The sequence below is a fragment of the Octopus sinensis genome, linkage group LG18 (assembly GCF_006345805.1).
Source record: "Octopus sinensis linkage group LG18, ASM634580v1, whole genome shotgun sequence".
NCBI classification, from domain to species: domain Eukaryota; kingdom Metazoa; phylum Mollusca; class Cephalopoda; order Octopoda; family Octopodidae; genus Octopus; species Octopus sinensis.
In genome coordinates, this window is record NC_043014.1 from 31649073 (window position 1) to 31664975 (window position 15903).

Here is a 15903-nt window from a genome sequence, read left to right on the forward strand (position 1 = left end):
TGCCATCAAAGTGACACTGGGTTAAAATATACGAAGCCATGATGACTACCCATCTGATAAGGGCACACTTGGCACATGCATCACAACCATATGTGTGTGACATGGTGATCTCATGTCAAAATAAACAGCACATGACCTTGCAGGTGGGGTCCAGTTAGAATTTCTTCTGCTCGAGTAACCCATCCCGCTCATAAGGTCCCTGAATAAGGGTTGTTTAAGGATGTTGAACAAAACACCCATGTTTCCAGAGGTGAATTATTCAAACCCCAAAGAATTCTTTCGATTCATGGCTGATGAGTCTACATCTGCCTTAAAGACAGTTGCACTAAAAGGTTCCAATCTCTAATTGTGGAGGGAACATGTGGATGGGGTAGATCCAGGAAGACGTGGAACAAAGTAGTGAGAAAGGATCTTCAGATGTTGGACCTCACTGAGGGGATGACAGGTGACTGAGACTCCTGGTAATTTGCTGTGCTTGAGAAGACATGTCAAACTAAGTAAAATCATGGTTGCCCTTGCATTAAGGTATGTCCCCTCTATCCCTCTCCAGCTGAGTGTTCCTAATTTTGCAGGCTTGTGGGTACTGGTATCATGTGAAAAAACACCTGTACCAGTGCCACATATATGCATCTATGCTGGTGCTGCATAAAAACACCCAATACACTCTGTAAAGTGGTTGGTGTTAGGAAGGGCATCCAGTTGTAGAAACCCTGCCAAAAAAGACGTGGTGCCTGGGCAGCCCTTCAGCTGGTTGCTCCTGACAAACCATCCAAATCATGCCAGCATGGAAAGCAGACATTAAATGATGATGAGGAGGATGATGATGACGATGATGATGATGACGATGATGATGATAATGGTTGTTACATGAATATTGATTTCTAACATAGGCACAAGGCCAGATATTTCTGAAAGATTTTATCAACTCCAGTATTTGACAGTTATTTTATTTGACAAAATTCTGGGAAGATGAAAGGAAAAATTGACTTTCATTGATTTTCAGAGTGATTTGAATACAGAATGCAAAAGATTTTCCACAAACTTTGACATCATTACTATGTGAACATCATTATTACAATTATAACAAGAGTCGTGGATAAGGAAAATATTTAAGATCTGGACAAAATGCCTTGTAGTATTTAGTTTTGGCAAGAGAGAAAGATATAGATAGATAAATAGAGAGAGAGAGAGAGAAGGATGGATGGAGGGAGAGAGAGAGACTGACAGAAAGAAAGAAAAAAAAGAAAGAAAGAGTAAGTCCTAGAGAAAAAGGGAGAAAGAGAGAGAGAGTTACAAAGTGAAAATGGTTGACAGAAAGAACAGGATGTTGTACAATGACAGCTACGATCAATGAAATCAACAATATTCTGAGTTCAAATCCTGCTGCAGTTGATGAACCTTTATTGTCCTGTGAACAATAAAGCAATTCCACAAAATAAATTAAGTACCAGTCATGTACTGGGATTGATTGAAATACCAACAAATAATTGTGCTTGGTAAAAATACAAAATAAACCCTTCTTGTCCTTATTTTTACTGCTAGTTGTAGTAGTGGTGGTGATGGCAGTGGTGGTGGTAGTGGTAATAGCAACAGCAGCTGCTGTAGAGGGAAAGGGGTGTTTTTGTTGTAATAATTGATGTTGTTGCAGCTGCATGTTCGTTTATATGCGCATATATGCACACAGACAAATGGGTACGCCCAAACAAGTTCAGAGATATACAGCATATATACATATATATGTACACACATACATATATTTATGAGTGCATGTGTGTGTGTGTGTATACCTTCATACACACACACATGTATCATGATGATATATATATATATATATATATATATATATGTGTGTGTGTGTGTGTGTGTTTGTTTTATAAAAATATATTTTATTTGTTATTTCTGTTTTGGTTTATGTCTATCATTGTTTGAATTGCATAATAGTGGTTTTATCTCTAATTTATATTTTATATATTTATATTGTGAAATTTGATTTAATACTAAATTGAATTTTTCCCTGTAAGTTTTACATTAAACTGAAGCATTACTCAATGCCATTTGTAGAGTAGATGAGTACATGTACTTCTACAAAAATATTACATATCGACTCTGTAGTCCCTGATGGTAATTATTTGATCTTAACATATTGGGTTTTTAGACTATTTGTGTAAGCCATGTTTTCTTTTCCTTTTCTTTCTTTTTTTTGTTTATATTGCATGCTTTTGTTTTTCACTCTGATGAAGATCCGTTGCCTTATTTCGAATACCCTATGAAGATAAAGAACTTTATTCTCCCAATTATTTATAGACTGCATTTTGGCAATCTGATCAGTATTAAAAAATAAGCTATAAATGTGGTTCAATCAATGAGTTGGTTAATCTGTGGTTTTCTCCATTTTCTAATTAGTTGCATTTATATATCATCATCATCATCATTTAGCGTCCGTTTTCCATGCTAGCATGGGTTGGACGGTTCAACTGGGGTCTGGGGAGCCCGAAGGCTGCACCAGGCCAGTCAGATCTGGCAGTGTTTCTACAGATGGATGCCCTTCCTAACGCCAACCACTCCGAGAGTGTAGTGGGTGATTTTATGTGCCACCGACACAGGTGCCAGACGAGGCTGGCGAACGGCCACGCTCGGATGGTGTTTTTATGTGCCACCGACACAGGTGCCAGACGAGGCTGGCAGACAGCCACGCCCGGATGGTGTTTTTATGTGCCACCGACACAGGTGCCAGATGAGGCTGGCGGACGGCCACGATCGGATGGTGTTTGTTACGTCCCCAAAGCACGGAGGCCAGTCTATGCGGTACTGGCTACGGCCACATTCGGATGATTTTCTTGTGTGCCACCAGCACTGGTACCACAAAGATACAAATTCCATTGATGTTCATCTATTTTGATTTGTTTTGATTTTCACTTGCCTCAACAGGTCTTCACAAGTGTCACAAGAAGGAAGGTATGCACAGGTGGACTGACTACGTCCCAGGTAGGGGCCACGGGTTATGGCCTGACTAGTCTTGCCGGGTCTTCGGATGGTGTTTTTATGTGCCACCGACACAGGTGCCAGACGAGGCTGGCAGACGGCCACGCTCGGATGGTGTTTTTATGTGCCACCGACACAGGTGCCAGATGAGGCTGGCGGACGGCCACGATCGGATGGTGTTTGTTACGTCCCCAAAGCACGGAGGCCAGTCGATGCGGTACTGGCTACGGCCACGTTCGGATGGTTTTCTTGTGTGCCACCGGCACTGGTACCACAAAGATACAAATTCCATTGATATATACATATATATATATATATATATACACACACAGCTGGTGCTGAGTTGTCAAACATTTAAACCAAATTTTCTCAAAACAACTTGTCTGACCGTTCCATAGGCCTCCCCTTTGAGAAACACTGATTTAACCTAAATTTGAGACACCAGCAAAAGATGGATTTCGACTGATGTACTTACGTGTACAAATGCTCGTTCCCACGGCTTTATTTATCACATTCTCACCTGGAATCGATTTTTGTAATTTTTTTCAAGACTTATACACGCCCTGATACTGTCGGTATCTACATATCAAATTTGAGTGCAATCGGACGGATGTTGCCTGAGATCCTAGAAGACACACACACAGACAACGGATTTTATATAATAGATATACATGTACTAGCAGCTAAGCCTGGTTTCACCTGGTCGGTTTGGATGATGTGGCTGTAAAATCTGCTCTGTGTAAGCATTCAACTTGTTGGGGTACGCTTATGTTAAAAAAAAATTTTAGAATGACTTTTTTTTCTGTCAAAACGCTAAAAATAACTGACCAACAAAAAGAAACTAACCAAGATTCAACCAAATCAAAAAATAAACCCAGATACTAAATGAACAAAGATGAACCATCCCACTTCCATTGCGTGTGCACACGCACGCACACACACACAAGCATACACACACACACACATTCACATACCCACCTTTTACATACACACACACACATATATTCACACAGAGATGAAACGCGGTTTGATTTATTTTTTCATTGTAAAATTTTCATCATCCCACTACCAAGTATGACATCACCCCTTCCTTCCTTATTCATCAATCACATCTTCCTTTCTCATTCACAAACACAAGAGTATTATTATACTAGATTATCTCGGTAACCATAGGAGCTATGAAAAAAATACAAAGCCGAGTATCACCACCTGATCATTCTACACTTGTATAATTTTTCGCGAAATTCCACCCAGCCATAAATGAATTGACACAAAATACATGAGAAGTTAACAGAGAAGAAAATCTTCTTTAATTCCAATGACTTAGAAAGGGTATTAAAGAAATGAGATTGGTTGAATTTATGATCAAAGAAGTGGGTTTTCATCTTACTGAGACAGACAGTGATTTCATGTTTCTCATTTTGTGTAGTTTGAGGTATCTGCTTCAGTGTGTAAGAGTTGATACGGGTGGAAGTAAGGAAGAAACATTGGACAGTCTAAATGAACTAACGTTTATGGATGAAAGTAACTTGAAAAAAGCTTGCAAACAAGTTTGCGTGTGCGCGTATGTGAGAGAAAGAAAGAGAAAGAGAGAAAGATAGATAGATAGGTAGATAGAGAGAGAGAGAGAGAGAGAGAGAGAGAGAGATGTTGTACAATAACATTCTTAGTCACAAACACATTGTACACTTATAACCAAAGCTGTGTTGCTAAATTGCGTTTGCAGCTATAGTGATTGCATGAAAATTATCGAACAATTAATGGAGCTACTACTTTACTTTATTAGAGCCTAGCTTAAAAGCTGCACACTCTGCGGACTTTTAAGCTGGCTCCTATGGAGGACTAATTGAGCCGACTACAAACAGCAGATTAGCTTAACTATAATATAAGTATAATGATTATATGCCCCGTTAGTGTTTGAACAGATGTTTAGGATGGATGAGAATTAATCCATCTTTCTATTGTTTCAGTCCCAAGTTGAATTTCAACTGTTGGCCATTTTGTCCCAAAGTTCTTGTCGGGACGTAAAATTAATGAAGCGAACGTCATTTATCTCCTCCCTTCATTTCTGACGTCATCTGACGAACGCCAAGCTGGCGTGAATTTGCCAAGTTTTACCTGCAAAAAATAGTTTTTGAATTCCAATACTGGATGTCAAGAACCAAAAGAAGGACATATTTTCAATCCTGAGGTCATTCTCATTCCAAAAAGGTATAATGTCTATATTAGAGCAAATGAAGAGTTAGATACGATGGTGGCAGACAGACAGAATTTACTGTTTAGTATAATCAAAATATCAAGAAAATATTATCAAACATTTTAAGAGCATCAAACTTAAAACACTTACCAATTTTATAACCCTTGTCTCTTCATCTATCCACGGACTGAATGTTGAGTAACCATTAATCGTGTTCATAAGGCAATGAACAGCAGAAAGGTTAGCACGCCAGCGGCATTTCGTCCACGTTTGCAATCTCAGTTCAAATTTCACGGAGGTCGATGGTTCCCTTGATTCTTTTGTTGTTGATAAAATAAGTTCTAGTCAAGCTTTGGGTTCAAAATGTTCGACTTTTCATTCCACCAAATTTCAAGCCCTGTTCATATAGCAGAAAGGAATATTTCATTTACGATTTTTATTTACCGATCTTTACTATCATATCCCGATTGTTTATAATGAAATATTCTGTGTGAATATATCGAGAGTGAACTATCGTTTGTGGTTGGAACCTCCAGGTTTCCTGTCCTGAAACTGCCTGGCTAAGAGTTCATACGGTTGGAGGAACAATACTGGACACCTTGTAACTATGTTATGGTACCAACCAGCATGTTACAGAGGGTGTTTAAGAACTCAAAGGTACATAAAACAGCTGACCCACACAACTGTGTCCCGACCTTTGTTTCCTGATAACCTCCAGAAAAAAAGTTGTATTTCCAAAGAAATTTTCTATAAATATCTCTCTGATTGCGTAGATTACGATTATATCGGAATTTAATGTAAAAAAAAAAAATTCACGGAAATTCTGGAAATAAATTGGGATGTGGGTCAGTATATATGTGTGCGCGCCTTCTATTTTCTTCACATTAAATTCTGATATAGTCGTAATGTATGCTATCTGAGAGGTATTTGTAGAATATTTCCTTCAAAGATATCTATTTTTTCTTAAAGTTATGAGGAACCAATTGTGAGGAGGGCACAGCTGTGAGGGTCCGCTCAAAATATCCCCACAAACACCAAAAACAAGGTGAAGATGACTCTGACTTCACTCTAGTCTTCAGGTGTCCGGGTGCGTCCCCCGACGCACACATTCCCTAGCCTCTAATCACCGCGAAAGGTTGAAAGAGACTGAATATTATTTGGAACGAATGCCTTGGAGAAAACGTTTCCGATATTATGACGTCATAATGACAATATGAAGGGAAATGGAAATCTCTGGACTAGACGAGAAATTCTTGAATGAATTTCGAACATAGACGCGCACGCACACAATAGCACACACACGTATACACAAACAAATATTTTTTTTCCTTAGTGAAAATTCCAGGGATAGGGAGCTCCTCCTTTTCCGAACCAAAATAAGGGATTTGCAGCATATTAGGGGGTCACGGTACTTGATTCCACAGAAAAAATCCGAATTTTTTTTTTCCTCAGTGAAAATTTGCTTCGTCTCCCCCGTTCTCTGAACCAAAATATTGGATTTGCAGCATATTAGGAAGTCAAAGTACTTGATTCCACATAAAAAATCCGAATTTTTTTTGTCTCAGTGAAAATTCGGTGGGGGTGGGGGCTCACACCCTTTCCAACCCAAAATATGGGATTTGCAGCATATTAGGAGGTCAGGGTACTTGATCCCATGCAAAAAATCCGAATTTGTTTTTGTTTTTTTGCTGAAAATCGAGCGGGTGTTAATGTGAAAATTTGCCCTAATATTTACATATATAATGTAAGTATTTACATTAATGTGTTCGTGTTTTCGTGTATGTGTGTCTATGTGTACGTGTGTTTCATGTACTTTTGTGTGTGTGCATACCTATCTGTCTATCAATATATACTAATATAAATGTGACGAACTGGCAGGATCTTTAGCACGACAGGCAAAATACTTAGCAGCATATTGTCCTTCTTCGTGTTCTGAGTTAAAATTCTGCCGGATTCGACTTTTTTAAAAATCTTTCGGGGTTGATGAAATGAAGTGCTAGCTGATCACTGAGATCTATGTAATGGACCTACCCACTCCCTCGAAACTGCTGGCCTTGTGCTAAAATTTGAAATGAATATTTACTTGTATAATGGCGGTGAGCTGGCAGGATGGCACGCACACACACGCACTCACGCAAACACTAACACACACACACACACAGGTACATGCATTTACGCATACATACAAACATGCAGGCGCACATGCATACACACAGGCACACAATCGGACGTACACACGAACAGACATATGCGCGTGCATGTATGTATTTATGAAAGCATGTATAACTGTGAAATCAACTTTAAAATCATTTGCATATGGTTACTGTATATACCCAGCGTTACAAGACTCCATCATTACTTTATACATACATACGTTCATTCATACGTACATACGTATGTATGTATGTATGTATGTATGTATGTATGTATGTATTATGTATGTATGTATGTATGTATGTACGTACGTACATACATACACACGTACATACATATGTACATACGTACATACATACGTACGTACCTACATACATGCGTACGTACATACGTGCGTACGTACGTACACACACATACATACATACATACATACATACATACATCATACATACATACATACCTACATTAGACTGTAGGATGTTTTTTTCTGTGAGATTGGTAAAAGTACATCCTTAACATAGCTAGGATCACATTCCAATGACTTTCATGTCTCCTGAGGCCTGGAAGATACTCTACATTCCAACAATTATCATTACTCAACAATGGCAGTTTCCAAAATATTCTTGCACCACAGACTAATTTCATGCAAGATAATTTTCCCCACACCGTTGGATTACATGCATAAGAGAACGCAGTCAAGTGCATAATTTAATTATTACATTTGTAACACATCATTTACATCTGTAAAAGACACTCTACAGATTGCCATATTCTTTTACTTGTTTCAGTTATGTGACTGTGGCTATGCAGGGGCACCATGTTTTAGTCGAACACGTCGACCCCAGGACTTATTTCTTAAGCCTGGTCCTTATTCCATTGATCTCTTTATCTAAGTTACAGGGACATAAATACACCAGCAGCAGTTGACAAGTAGACACAAAGACACACAGTAATAGATATATATACATATATATATAGGGCGGGTTTCTTTCCGTCTACCAAATCTGTTCAGAAGGCTTTAGTTGGCCTGCTGCTATAATAGAAGACACCTGTCGAAGGTGCTGTGCAGTGTGACTGAACTCAGACCCATGTGTATTGGGAAGCAACTTTCTTACTACACAGACATGCCTATGTCAATAAATTAGAAATATAATTTTAAAGTTTTTCCTTTCTGTACGACCTTGTATCACATGATGTGCGACATGTTGCTTGAAGATCCCTGCACTACAAATCTCATTGGAGGTCCACAATTGAGTATTACTCTGATCACATTTGGAATGGAGCTGTTGTTGCACACTTAGTAACATGAGACTGTCTAGTAAAAAAGCCATACGTCTGATTGTCTTTCACCATAAGCGAACTACGTCTTCCCTCTGCATCCCAGAACTGGCTGGATTCATGCCATCTTCACTCAACCATTAGTCCCAGTCAGGACTGGATTTAACCCAAAGGGCGCCCGGGGCACTTCAAGTTCAGTGGGCCCCTCAGAAACAAGACTTAGAAGCAATGAAAATCAACAGTTTTAAATCTCAAACCCTGTATATTGCCTATAATTGAATTTGATGAGTTAGCAGAGAAAGTTTATATGTATCTATTAATGCAGAATTTTGTCATCTTAACTTATCACAGCAAGTTTTACCAACTTAATGCTATATACTACTTCCATACCTACAAAAAATCTTTCTTTCTGCATTTGGCATTTAAAAAATGTTTAATGAATTCTCAAACTATATTGTCTTTAGGATACTGCTCTCTACATGCAACAAGCACAGAGCACTTTCATGGGCCATCATGGTCCTCAGGTAATTCTTTATCAGACCCAATTTACTGAATGACCTCTATTCTAAACAATATGTGACCATTAAGCTCAAAAATATTCTAAGAGCTACATCAACATAAGGAAAAGTTTCAATAATCCCTTCGTTATGTATTAAAAGTGCCTGCTGAGATGGGATGAAACATGACCTGAGCTTACAAAAAGCTACAAACCGTACAATTTCTTCTATGTACACCTCATTAAAATCACAAAGAAAAGCAGTGATGAGTTTCACAGCTTCAGATCTTGTTTCTGCATTAAGTAAATTACATAATACCTATTTCTTTATTACCCATAAGGGGCTAAACACAGAGGGGACAAACAAGGACAGACATAGGTATTAAGTCGATTACATCGACCCCAGTGCGTAACTGGTACTTAATTTATCGACCTCGAAAGGATGAAAGGCAAAGTCGACCTCGGCGGAATTTGAACTCACAACGTAACGCAGACGAAATACCGCTAAGCATTTCGCCCGGCGCGCTAACGATTCTGCCAGCTCGCCGCCTTTACATAATATCACTATGATTTTAAACTTGTCATGCACTGATTGATAGGCTACCCTGCATTTTTGTAAGGCAACAGACAACTGATCTAAAATGACATTGAATGTCCTGTATTTGAATTTTTCTCTTGCAGAAAGGACAACTTCAGAAGAGGTTGATGCTGGATTTACATCATGTTTATTTCTCTTCCTTGGTCTATCTATTGTTGCTTTAAACTCTGGGTTTCCACACATGTCCCTGGCATCCAGCTCCAATTCTTCATACCTATCTTGGAGTGATTTCAGAAAGCTTTCCAAAGAATCAATAAGATCAATCACTTTATTCAAATCAACTTAACTCCTTGAAAAGCTTTATTTGTACTGTTAAACAATACAAGAATTATAGGCTAAATCTTAGCCATCAGAGCAGTTTCAAGACAATCCATTTTGTCTGCCAATACCTGAGCTTCATATCTTGCTTCAGGTGTTTGTTCTAAGTCATCTTCAATATCTCTGAGTGCATTTTGGATGCAACTATATCCATCAATGAGGACTTCAGTAGCATTAGTTCTTGCTGACCAATGTGTTTCTGACAGGGACTTCAAAGTTAGTGCTCTTTTATTACTTTCCAACGATTTCTTTAAATTTGCCCCTCTGTGCATTGATGCAGAGAATGAGGTATATAACCTTTGTATGAAACCAAAATAGCTAACAGCTTCAACACAGCAAGAAGCAGCAGCTTGTCCGACAAGATTTGAAAAAATGAGCAGCACAGGGAATGAAAACTGCAGCCAGATTCTTTTCTTTGAGCCTGGCTTGCATTCCTGTATAATGACCAGACATATTACTGGCATTGTCATAGGACTGTCTCCTGCAGTCTTCAAAATTTAAACCCGTTTTTTCAGGAATTTTAAGAGTGAGGTGCAGCCAGTACTTCCACTTTGTGGGAACCAGTTTGTAGGAAAGTTAAAAACCTTTCTATTGATTTACCAGAAATAACATTATGCACAGTAAGTTGTTAGTTGGTGTTGAGTCTACAGAAACAGAGAAATACTTGGCAGTTTTAAGTTCTGCAACAATATTATTTGCGACATATTTTGCCAACCACAGAACAATTTCTTTGTGGATAGTAGGTGACATGTATGACTGCTTACCACTTCCAGGATTGCCAACTTTTTTCATGTGGCCCATTAGAAATAGATGAAATTGTGCTGTAAGTTCCATAATTCCTAGAAAATTCCCATTGTGTTTAGAGCCTACATCTAAATGCTAGACCACTCTCAGCTAAAGATATTCTTTTCTACTCTACGCACAAGGCCTGAAATTTTTTGGGGAAGGGGCCACTTGATTAGATTGACTCTTGTATGCAACTGGTGCTTAATTTATCGACCACGAAAGGATGAAAGGCAAAGTCAACCTCAGCGGAATTTGAACTCAGAACGTAAAGACAGATGAAATACCGCTAAGCATTTCACCCAGCATGCTAACGTGTCTACCAGCTCACTGCCTTCTCAGCTAGAAATATTGTCACAACCATAACATGACACAATACTTCTGTCCAGTATTTCTTCATTATTTACATTTGACGGATATTTTTCCTCGTCTTGTTTATTGTTAACACAAACAAAATGAGGATAAGTGTTAACAACAAACAAGATGAGGAGATATATCTGTCAAATGTAAATCATGTAAATAATGTACATAATTTCTCATCTCTTAAATATAGAACCAGTACTTCTTGTTTTCTTGGATTTGTTTTTCCAACTCCTTTTTAACATGAGAAAATTCCCTACATAAAAGGTTGAACACAGAATCTCTGTGGCCTTGACTTTGTTCATGTGTTTTCATTTTCTCCTCTGCTTTTTCCCAAGTTGACTTGACATTAAGGTACAGCAAAAGCAATAAACTGTACCCTTTGATGAGCTGTACAGGAGCCACTTTCTGAAAAGCTGCTCACTTTTTTCCAGAATTGTATAAAACATTGAATTTTTATAATCACGGTAGTTTATCTTCACCAGATTGATAATGGGGTCGAGATTCTGGGTAGGAGTCAGAATCATTTCTATTTTGACATATGGCTGATTTTTTCTGAAAGAACATGGACAAATACTTTTCTCTGGCAGAAAACCACTTGGCTGGGTCTGGATCCCATGATGTCGTTATACTATCCATGACAGTAGGAGATGATAGTTCTTTGTCTTCAATATTTTGAGGTGATATGTTCTTCGTGTTTTCTGCAGATGTACTTGGGAGTGTGACTGGTTCTTCAAAAGGGACATCTGGTACGGATTCTTCATCATTAGCCTCTGAATTTTCTTTTTTCAAAGCAAAGAAAGATTCCGTAAGACGTGTCTTTGTTAATACAGCAGCATTTTCTTCACTTTTTTCTTCAGAAATTTTTCTCTTTTGAGATCCAGACAGTTGAATTTTCTGTGGCACTCTTGGATATTCCCAGAATATAATATATAATCTGAATAGAAGCAAATGAAAATAATTTCAAAAATAAAAGGAAGCTGGAACTGATAACAGCAATGTAGAATCACTTCATTTAATCCTGCTACAGGTATATTAAGACAGGCACTTTATGAATACCTGTTATTCTTATGTGTTTGGCAGATAAGTAGCCCTGCTGCCAAAGTTAATCAAAATTTAATAGAAAAGAGTTTGAGTGAAACAGCAAATCAAGGATTACAGATTAAGGATTTGGTTTCCATAAAATTACTTTTCTTCAAAATTATGTTTCACTTGAAGTGAAATGAATAGGTGTCAGAATCACTTCAAAAGATATAATTTGAGAAGAAATTTTGTATTGCATAGATCTCTCTAGACTTTAAACTATCTGATGGCAATTTTTGAGCATATAACTTTTCTTTTACATTTGTTATGTTTGTGAAGGAAGAGGGTATTTTGGATTGCAATTGAGATGTTTTGCTATTCGTATGATCCTTGTTTGTTTGTTTTGACTTTTTTTCATTTTTTATACATCCACCTATTTAAGGTCAGGTACTTATGGTAGTAGACTTAGATAACTTAGATAACTTAGATATGTTTCAACCAAAGATTGGTCCAGGCCATGTCTAACTTAATAGCACCACCTGATAGGATTATTCGAATCCTGTTTAAGTCAAGTTTTGTTCAAGTAGTGAGTTCTTGTTGGGTGAGTTGTATCAAGTTTTGTTCAAGTAGTGAGTTCTTGTTGGGTGAGTTGTATCGAATTATGGGTGGCTTATCTGGTATTCTTTGAAGGAATCTATCCAGACTCCGTTTAAAGTTGATGGGATCCTTTTCCTCTTTGATCTCCCTCGGGACAATGTTAAATAGGGCAGGGCCTGTTGAGGAAAAGAAATTATGTTGCAGTGTACATGTATGCTGTGATCTTGAATTGGGCAGGGGACGTATGGCCCGTGGTCCCAGTCTTGGATGAACCTTGAAGCTAATGTTAAGGTCGTTAGGGCAAAGTTGGCGATATATTCTCCACATCGTACAAATGATGTACCGCTCACGGCGACGCTGGAGGGAGTAAAGTTTCAAGGCTTTAAGGCGATCCCAATAATCGATAGCAGCCATGCCTTCAATTCTTTTAGTGAGTGTCCTCTGGGGTGACTCAATTCTGGAGATATTTTGTCTTCTATGGGGAGACCACAGTGAGCAGCAGTATTCAAGGTGTGGCCGTACAAAGGAGGAGAAAAGTGGTATGATGACACCTTGTTCTCTGGACCGGAAAGTTCTTACGATCGAGGAACTCATCCTACGAGCTCTATCGACCTTCTTGTTGATGTGTGCACTCCAACTGAGGTCGTCATCAACAATTACACCCAGGTCTCTGATATTGTTAGAGACTGTGAGCGGTTCCCCTGAAGGAAGAGAGTATGGCTGTTTTACTGAGGAATTTCTTCCAAAATGCATCAGCTCAAATTTTCCCTCATTCAGTTGCATTTTGTTTCTGTCTGCCCATTGACTCACAGCATATAGATCAGACTGGAGTTGAGTTCGGTCTGCTTCTTCATTGACGATTTGCTGGAGCTTAGTGTCATCAGCAAATATTTTCACTTTGCAGTAATGTACAACACTGGAAAGGTCGTTTATGTAAATTATGAAAAGTAGCAGACCCAAAACAGTCCCCTGGGGAACACCGCTGGTGACTTTTGCTGGGCTTGAGTGGACTCCATCAACTACAACATGTTGTGTTCTATTCACCAGGAAATACTTAATCCAGTGTAGAACTTTTCCACGGATTCCAACATTTGCCAATTTTGAGAGTAGGATATTATGGTCTACCCTGTCGAACGCTTTACTGAAGTCAAGATATATGACGTCAGAGTTTGAACCTGTTCCGAAGGCTTTGAGTACATCTTCAATGTGGTGTAAGAGCTGTGTTAGACAGTCCCTGCCACAGCGAAAGCCATGCTGATTTGCATTTAGGAGTTTGTGGGTCTCCAGGAAGTCAGCTATCCTTGATCTTAACACTCTTTCAAACACTTTAATGATGTGGGAGGTGAGATTGGGTGATAGTTGACTGCGAGGGATCTGTTTCCCTGTTCGCTAAAATAACTAATGTTTGGCAGAAATAGTTAAAAATTGGTGGGTATAGACAGTCTGAAAGAACAATTAGCAAAACTAGAAGGAAAAGTTGCAGGATAGCACCAGCAACAGGGACAAATTCTAAACCACTGTCGTCTGTGAAATTTTTGCAAAAGTGGAAATGATATGGTAAGCAACATAATACAAAATTATACTTTGTAAAAAACAACATGAAAATAAGTTATAACAAGCTGTAGTTACATTAAAAAAATAAAGACAGAAACATTTTAAAAATATTTTTTTAAAAATTGAAACATAATAGAAAAAATCATAAGTTATATTCAAAAAATTAAGGCGATCTTTTGTTTTACAGCCATATTAGGTAAAATATAAACGAAAATGAAACCAACAATAATGGAGAATGGCATAAAAATAACTTGACAATCCTGAATGACAAAAATGAATAGGTTAATGTAAAGAAGTAGGGTATTATAAATTTCTTATTTTTTTATAATTTTTCAATGACATCATTTTGTTAACTTATTAAAGTAGCATCGGAAGAAAATAAGACAGTATAAATCAAGATAATCAAGTCAGTTTTTGTACATTCCCCATTGCTGTTGGTTTCATTTTATTGTAAGCATTAGCAGTGAAACATGAGTTGTGACTACAGATGATGACATTTCTCCTACATGCCACTAAATCAAAATGAACTCTTGATAACAACATATCTTCATTGCAAGAGCCCTCTCTCACCAACAAAACTCTTTCCCTAAAAATTTTAGGATTTGGGAAAGGGATGAAAAATTTTTTTATATTTTTGCCGAACCATATAGGATACAGCGTGTAGAACACAAATTCACAAAATTTTCTGAAAATACCAAAAAAAAAACGTCATGACTAATTAAATGGTGGGCCAGATGTTGAAGAAGTATTTTTCTGGGACAGAATAGCTGTCCCACACTTTGTTATTTTATTGTATTCCACATTCTGAAACACATTCAAGTCGCATTAAAACAAATACAAATCTCTTCACCTTACTCCTTAAGTCGTACCTCTCACAAAATTTTGTTTTTGTTTTATTTTCATTTATGTAAATTTATAAAAAATTCAAGAGATTTGGCTGTTATTTCTAGCATGTGGAGAGACCTAGGCTTAACTTTATGCACTGGTTGAAAACCACCTAACAAAAATTCTGAGATAGATACATTCGACTAAAAATTCTTCAAGGTGGTACCCCAGCATTACTGCAGTCTAATGATTTAACAAGTACAAAGGATAAAAAAAAACAAAAAAAAAAAATTAAATATTCGCCGTGGCTGTGTGGTAAGAAGCTTGTTTCCCAACCACATGGTTCCCGGTTCAGTCCCACTGTTCGGCACCTTGGACAAGTGTCTTCACCTGTAGTTTTGGTCCGACCAAAGCCTTGAAAGTGGATTGAGAGTAGACGGAAACTGAAAGAAGCCCGTCATATATATATATATATATATATATATATATATATATATATATATATATATATATATATATATATATATATATATATATATATATATATATACAGATAAAGGGTGAAATATAATTAATTTAATGAAATCAATAAATTTCACCTAGTAGTATTTCGGTATGGAAAAGGACCATATTCAGTAAAAATTTATATAATTATAATAATAAGGGTTTTTTGCAACAAGTTGCTTAAACCACTTTGCGGTATGTGGTTTAAGCAACTTGTTGCAAAAAACCCTTATT

General features: G+C 37.6%; 1 long non-coding RNA gene across 1 annotated transcript; it reads right to left on the minus strand.

The window, feature by feature from the left end:
- Window positions 1-525: 525 nt before the first annotated feature.
- On the minus strand, window positions 526-14678 carry LOC118766965. The gene is made up of 3 exons (XR_005002884.1): window positions 14565-14678; window positions 9309-9314; window positions 526-536 (listed from the first exon to the last, which is right to left on the minus strand). It is a non-coding gene; the product is annotated as an uncharacterized LOC118766965 (long non-coding RNA).
- Between the last annotated feature and the right edge of the window lie 1225 nt (window positions 14679-15903).